Source organism: Phyllostomus discolor, chromosome 1 (genome assembly GCF_004126475.2).
Source record: "Phyllostomus discolor isolate MPI-MPIP mPhyDis1 chromosome 1, mPhyDis1.pri.v3, whole genome shotgun sequence".
Taxonomy (NCBI): domain Eukaryota; kingdom Metazoa; phylum Chordata; class Mammalia; order Chiroptera; family Phyllostomidae; genus Phyllostomus; species Phyllostomus discolor.
Window position 1 is genome coordinate 119,024,360 of NC_040903.2, and position 7,891 is coordinate 119,032,250.

Consider the following 7,891-nt stretch of genomic DNA (forward strand, 5'->3'; position numbering starts at 1 on the left):
ATGGTTCTGGCCTGTTTGCTCCACTCTAGGAGGTCAGGGACTTCATGTCCACTTAGCCCCCTATTCCTGCCCCAGAGCCCTGTCTAGTACAGAATAGAAGCTCAGGAAGCATTTGTTGAATAAGGGGGTATGTTACATAAATTATTTCACTGAATTTGTAAAACAACTCTCTGAGGTAAGTAGAACCACCTGATTTTAAAGAAGAGGAACCTGAATCTCAGAGAGGTTAAGTAACTTGCCCAAAGTCACAGAGGAATACATTCAAGTCTGTCTGACCACTCCTTGTTACAGTCTGCCCGAGGCTTTCAAGTACAAGACTGTACACAAAGCCAGGGCTGTGGCGTGTGTCTGTGAAACTTATTATGCAGTTAGATAATAGACTTAGCTTTGCAGAAGTGAAGGCTCAAATGGCGGGCTCCATTTTTATGGTGCTGTGGCACTTACAAGGAACTCGAACACAGACCTCCTGTGGGACTCTTACTGCAGCCCGTAAGAAGGGTGGGAGGTGTAAGTGCTCACATTTCAGAGATGAGGGTGATATGTCGAATGCAGGAAAGTTGACTCTTCTCCCTTGCTATGGTGAGAATTGAAAGGGTTAATGGAATGAAGGCATCAGTGAGTTGTGAGACACTGCACACAGTATGTAATTATCACGGGAGCAGTGGGATTTTGAAAATGAGATGCTCATAATTACAATAACAGCAAGCAGTTGTTAGGCCCCTACTGTGTGTCAGGCACTGCATTAAGCACTTTGCATGGATTATCTCATTTAATTCTTACGGTGTTACTGAGTAAATACTGTTGTTGTCTCAGATTTACACAGGAGACAAGTGAAGCCTAGAATGGCTAAGTGCTTCTACCAAAGTCACATATCTACACACAGAGGAGCCATGACTTGAGTCCAAGCAGGCTGGCTCCTGTCTGATTTGGTCACTAAAATCAGTTGCCCACCTGTTTCATGGGTCTTTGACAGGTAGCTGTTTTCTCTGATACAACCTACTGAACAGGAAATTACACCTTTCCCATCACCTTCAAGGATGACCTAAAAGTGGCCCCAGATGGAATGATCTGGACCTTGACTTCTGTCTGCCTGTCATTGTCCCACTAGAGCTTTGCTTTTTGTTGTGTGAAAAGATTAATCATAATTGCTGTTCAAAAAGACAAAAGACCCCTGAGAAGGGTCCTCTCATTAACTCCACCTCAGTTAACAGATGGAGAGAGCATAGCAAAGAAGAATTCAATATTCCACTTCACACGTATACAAAGGCACAAGTGGAAATTTCAACCATAGCTGCTTCCTCGGGTACTGGTGGGGGGCGTGCTTACTTATGCAACCCAGGAAATGCCTGAGTATAAATTCAGGGATGATGTATATGAAGTAGATTTTCTCTTCTTGTATGAAGGTCCACAGACCCCTCCTATCACCAAATGCAAAGAGTTGGAGATGATCGTTGTATATCAGACACCTGCTGGAGACGTAATTGCCAAATTGGAAGAGTGACACACATCCAGCTTCTGCAGCAGGTTTGAATAGCAGCAACTAGGAGCAAAAATAGGCAAAGCTTCGGAGATGCAGCTGATGAAGACCCTGGCCTTGACATGTCAGTTCTGCATAACTTTAGAATGAGAACTCTTCTGCTTCTGTCAGGCCAGCTCTGATGCAGGTGAGTGAGCTCCTGGCACATGTGGACTGTCAGTACTGGGGCCAGGGCAGGCGTGGAGAAGCAGGTGATCCCCCCACAGACCACAGAAGGCAGCAGACCACAGAGCAGTGGCAGGGCCTTGCCTTCCCAACCTGAGTCGGGGGTTTCCTCCTCACTCGCACAGCCTGCAGGAGAGATGGCCACTATCACAAGACCCCCAAGTAGCTATCGCTGTATTTGTTGTCTCAGACTCATACTTATGCTTAAATGTTTGGTTGAAAACTATACAGTTGATTCTTTTTTTCTTCTTTTTTTCATTTTTAAATAATTTATTTTTATTTTTAAACATATTTTATTGATTATGGTATTACAGTTGTCCCATTTTCCCCCTTCATTCCCTTCCACCCTGCACACCCCCTCCCACCCACATTCCCCCTCTATAGTTCATGTCCATGGATCATAAGCTTTTTAGCTCCTACATTTCCCATACTCTTCTTGCCTTCCCGCTGTCTATTTTCTCCCTACCATTTATGTGACTTATTCTCTGTACCTTTTCCCTCTCTCTTCTCCTCCCACTCCCCTGTTGCTAACTCTCCATGTGATCTCCATTTCTGTGGTTCTGTTCTTGTTCTAGTTATTTGCTTAGTTTGTTTTTGTTTTTGTTTTAGGTGTGGTTGTTAATAATTGTGAGTTTGCTGTCATTTTACTATACATGTTTTTATCTTCTTTTTCTTAGATAAGTCTCTTTAATATTTCATATAATAAGAGCTTGGTGATGAGGAACTCCTTCAACTTGACCTTATCTGAGAAGCACTTTATCTGTCCCTCCACTCCAAATTAAAGCTTTGCTAGATAAAGCAATCTTGGATGTAGGTCCTTGCCCCTCATGACCTGGAACACTTCTTTCCAGCCCCTTCTTGTCTGCAAGGTCTCTTCTGAGAAATCAGCTGACAGTCTGATGGGAACTCCTTTGAGGTTATTGTCTCCTTATCTCTTGCTGCTTCTAGGATTCTTTCCTTCATTTTAATCTTGGCTAATGTAATTATGATGTGCCTTGGTGTGTTCCTCCTTGGGTCCAACTTCTTTGGGACTCTCTGAGCTTCCTCGACTTCCTGGAAGTCCATTTCCTTTGCCAGATTGGGGAAGTTCTCCTTTATTATTTGTTCAAATAACTTTTCCACTAGATGCTCTTCCTCTTCTCCTTCTGGTATCCCTATAATTTGGATATTGGAACATTTAATGATGTCCTGGAGGTTCCTAAGCCTCTCCTCATTTTTCTGAATTTTTATTTCTTCATTCCTTTCTATTTGGTTGTTTCTTTCTTTCCTCTGGTCCACTCCATTGATTTGAGTCCCAGTTTTCTTCCCATCACTATTGGTTCTCTGTGAATTTTTCTTCATTTCACTTAGTGTAGCCTTCAGTTTTTCATCTAATTTGTGACCAGATTCAACCAATTCTGTGAGCATCCTGATCACCAGTGCTTTGAACTGTGCATCTGATAGGTTGGCTATCTCTTAGTCGCTTAGTTGTATTTGCTCTGGAGCTTGGATCTGTTCTTCCGTTTGGGCCCAAAAATATGGAACGCTTCATGAATTTGCATGTCATCCTTGCGCAGGGGCCATGCTAATCTTCTCTGCATCGTTCCGATTTTTAGTATATGTGCTGCCGAAGCGAGCACTACAGTTGATTCTTTGGTCTGCATTCAATCCTTAGCCAATTCCTTTTGCTCTTTATAAAGCCCCCGAGCTTCGAGAATTATTACTGGTGTTATTAAGGAGAGGTAATCAAGCAGGCAGACCCTTCCTATGGCAATTAGAGTTAACAGTCTGGTGCCTACCCACATGAAGTGTTGGTGGACATGCCAGTTGCTACAAGCCAGTTGGATTGCAATTGAACTCCGAGGATAGAAATCTCTCATACTTCCTGATCTGGTCATTGTTCTTCTAAAAATACCTTCCAATCATCCAGTAAATCTTTATGCTCCATGCACATCAATTGTAACAGCAACAATCTGGAAACAAGTGAAACGCCCAGCAACAGGGAGTGCTTATGTAAAGTGGGACATCTACTTAAGGGACTACTGGGGAGCTATTAGAAATTATGCTTATAAAGACTGTGATAGCACGGACATGCTTATGAGGAAGAGTGAAAAACAAACACTCAAAATGGAATGTACCCTAATTATAATCTAGAAAAAGTAAACCCTATGTACTGCAGTGAAGTCAGAGCGTGTGTGGATCCAGGTATTTCTAAGCATGCCTGCAGCATGGGCTCCCAGGGTCAGCTTTGCAAGGGCTGATTTGCATCAAGGTTTGGGGGCAGCACCAAGGTCTAGGGCTGCATGAGTCCCAGAGGGCCAGGACACTGGGAAACCACCATAGCCTAATTTCAGCACGCTGTTGCCTGGCTCAGCTGCACAGACTAAGCCCCAAGAGAAAGAGCTTCGGGGGACAGTAGGTGCTGTTTCACAAGGTGCCCAGGTGACCAGTGTCATGTGGAGCGAAGAGCAAGCACACTGTCTGCCTTCATCGCTGGCTGGCTGACTGCAGTCCCTCTAGTGCCCTGAGGTGTTGAAGGTGGTGGTGAGGCACTCTCCCCCTGCAGAGGTCTCAAACATGGGTGTCACCAATGACAGCACTAGAACTTGGCAAATGCTACATGGTATCAAGCTGGCCTGCTTTGTGAGTCCATGCAACTTTAAGAAGTGTGTTGTGTGTGCCCATGCATGAGTGTATGATTTAACGGGTGGGACAGAGCCAGAGAAACAGAGTAACTAGTTGGGCTGGGCCGCACTGCAGAAATCTGAGTGACCCGTACCCAGGAGTCTGGAGGATAGCCTATCATAACACCAACACTGAAGAGGAAAAATAGAAGGATTCTGGAGCCCAGAGCACACAGAAAACCTCAACAGCACCCTTTAGAGATAGCACCTGGTGGGGCTGGTTGTATGCTGCAGAAGTTCTTGAATTTACTGCCCCCTGCATATAAGGGATGACTAGTAACAGCCTCATGCATCCCTCAGATGCTTAGGCCCTCACTCAAACCAGATTCAGTCCTGGGAACAAGAAGATGTATATTGGCCACCCCTGACCTTCCAGGAGCTCCTAGCCCAGTGCGAAGCCCCTCCCTTTCAGCCCTGCCCATTTTGCCACATCAGGGACTTCGCCTGTGCTCTTCCTTTTCACGAAAACACTCTTCCTTTTCCTCCTCCTAATTCACTCCAACTCGTGCTCCAGGTTTCAGAGTTCATCTCAACACCAGCCCAATCAGTCCCTGGTCCACAGTCCCATGTACCCCTTGCTCCCTGATTTTTCCCTTAATGGTGCTTCTCAGTTTATGGTCTTGGATGCAAGTTATTTGATGATTTGGATGTCTAGCTTCCTGCTAGACTGTTAGCTTAAAAGGGGAAGGGATGAGAATGTTGGCTTAGCATTATCCTCAGAGCCTAGCACAGGATACTTGTGTCAGACACAGAGCGCATATTTATTGGAAGGATGGATGGATGGATGGATAGATGGATGAATGAGCTATGAAAGAGCATGTTATTATGATAGGGACAGTGAGGTTAGAATGACAGGAGAGAAAAGTACCTGAATGACCCTGGAGGGTAAGTAGGAGCCAAACTAGACAATAGCAATAAGTCATGCTGAGAGCAATGCAGAGTCACCAAAGGTCTCAGGGAAGAAATTAGGGGGTTAGTTTCAGGTTGGAGCAGAGAGAAGGTGATAACAAAGGGACAGGAGGAAGGAGACAGGACCACAAGTCTCTTGGTGTCTGTCAGTCCTCTAGACCTTCAAGCTGGCCCGTCCAGCCAGGACATTTGTGAATAAACCTGGGCCACTGCACACCCCTAAGGCTGGCAGGCCCTTTCCAGCCCTGCACCAGTGTCCAGTTCCTGACTCTGTGTTGGCCTCTGATGCCCTTGGGAAGCTGGCACAGGGTTCCTGGTTCTGCCTGCAGGGTCCTGGCCCAGACTCACTCTCAAGGTCTTGGGTGAACGCCCTGGCCAAGTGCCTACCTCTAGCAGCCAACCCCGGAGGCCAGGAGCTAGAGAAAATTGTAGAAGAGAAATCTTGCTATACTCACCTTTGAATGAGGCCAGGAGCTGAGAGGACTGGCTTTCTCCCACCTGGACCCTCAGAGCACTTGAAGGCCCATCAGTGGGAGAACCAGAACACCGTGCAGTCGGCAGGTCACTGTATTAGGCTGTTAGGGCTGCCGTAACAAAGCACCACAGCGCAGGTGGCTTCAACAGCAGAAATATATTTTCTCCCAGTTCTGGAGGCTGCGAGTCTGAGATCAAGGTGTTGGCAGTATTGATTTCTTTTGAGATCTTTTTCCTTTCTGGTAGGTATTCTTCTTCTCCCTGTACCTTTACCCTTTGTGTGTGTATATGTCTGTGTCCCAATCTCTTCTTGTAAGGGCACCAGTCACCTTGGATTAGGACTCACCATAGTAAATCTATTTTAACTTAATTGCCTCTTTAAAAAAAAACACAACCCTACCTTCAATTATGATCACATTCTGAGGTCCTGGGAGATAGGACTTCAACATATGAGTTTCGGGGACCACAAGTCAGCCCATCGCAAAATTCGGGTATCAACATGTAGAGCCCCCCCACCCATGCCCTTCCCACCCATGCTCCCCATCGTGTAGTCTGGAACCCAATTCTGGCACTGAAGGCAAGGGGGTGAGGGAAACCCAGACGAGCCAGAGCTGCCTTTGTGGGAACACAGCTGGAGGAGGCTCTTGGCCCTTTGGCCCTCCTCTCTACAGCCCTCCCAGGGACCTGCTCCTCCCGCTGCCAGCTCTCAGGCTGTCTCAGAGGCTAATTGCTTGGCAGGGATGCCACAGGGGGAGAAAAGAGGCCTTGGGCAGGCTTTGAGCTCCTCTGAGATAGGGCAGCTTCAAACCAGAGCTTATCAGCGTGCTGCTGGGTCAGGATCCAATAATTAAAATGACATTCCCAGAGCAATTTGGTAGAGCATTTGCCCTTCCATTCACGCCAGGCAGACAGGGCCTCTGGTTTGCAGCTTCAGAAAAACAAGAAATTCCAGTAAGGGATTAATGACTTAATTATAAATGCGGCTTGGAAATGCAAAGGTTATTAAGAAGAGGAAAAGATACATGCTAATAAGAGACACGCTATTAACAACAGAATAAAGATTCATTGTTGGCGCCTCGGTCAAGTTTTCCAAGTTCAGTAATAAAAACCACCTGGTCTGTGGAAGGCTGGCTGCCATGGTGACAGAGCCTGGGGCACTGGGGCTGTCTAGCAAGGCGCGTCTCCCGACCTCTGATCCTCTGATCGCGCTCCCTCTGGGTCTCAGCCTTCCTGGCAAAATGGGCCAACAGGACTCAAACCACCTTGGGCAGTGCTGGGCCTGCGCCCAGTTGTCGGAAGAGCACATGGAAGCTCAGGGAAGCCATCAGGTATCAGGCCCACAGGACGAGTCTGCCCCTCAGAGCATCGGAAGGCCCGTCAGTGGGAGAACCAGAATGTGTTAGAGCTGGCAGGCAGCTGGGATTCCGGGAAGGGACTTCAGCCATCACAGGTCGTCAGCACTCTCCCACCCACAGTGATAAGGATGGTGCCCTGAGTTCCGACAGTGTCTGTGAACTTTGACTCACCCACTGGAGGAGCACTGGCATGGAGTCAGCCCACGTGCCAGGGACTCCACAAGGTGCTTTGTTCTCATGAAGTTATTTAATCTTTGCAACCATCTTGTGAAGCACTTTTTGTTTCTACGTTTCACTGATGAAGAAACAGAGGTTCAGAGAGGTTAAGAAATACACCTGAGGTCACTGAGATAATAAGTGGCAGAGCTGGAATTCAAACCCAAGGCCAAGGTTCTTCTCACAGAATTGGGGAGGCAGAGGTGGGAGGACTGTGGGGTCACTGGGCTATGTCCCACTTAGAGGAGGGCAGGCCAGGTCTTCCTCACAAACTCCTGAGACACAGGCTCAAACCCTAAATCCCGGAATGCTCCATGAGGACCAGGGGCACCAGCCAGGCTTCTGTGCTAACTAACCAGCTGTGCCACGTGTTCCTCCACTGGGCCACCAGGCTCCCTGCTCTCCCACTGGCCGTGCCCTGGACAGTGCTTCCCAGAGTCTCCTAGGGGATTGATTCATCTGGATCACCCTTTGAGGGCTGATGGGGTGGGGAGAAGAAGGCAAGGAGAAGCAGCTCCTCCCACCAACACCTCCTCCCTTCTGCCCCAGTATAAAAATTAAGGTGCAGTTGG

The 7,891-nt window shown here is 47.3% G+C and overlaps 1 non-coding gene across 1 annotated transcript; it reads right to left on the reverse strand.

Moving 5' to 3' along the window:
- Positions 1-3,213: 3,213 nt before the first annotated feature.
- On the reverse strand, positions 3,214-3,321 carry LOC114493548. The gene has a single exon (XR_003684185.1). It is a non-coding gene; the product is annotated as a U6 spliceosomal RNA (small nuclear RNA).
- Positions 3,322-7,891: the final 4,570 nt, after the last annotated feature.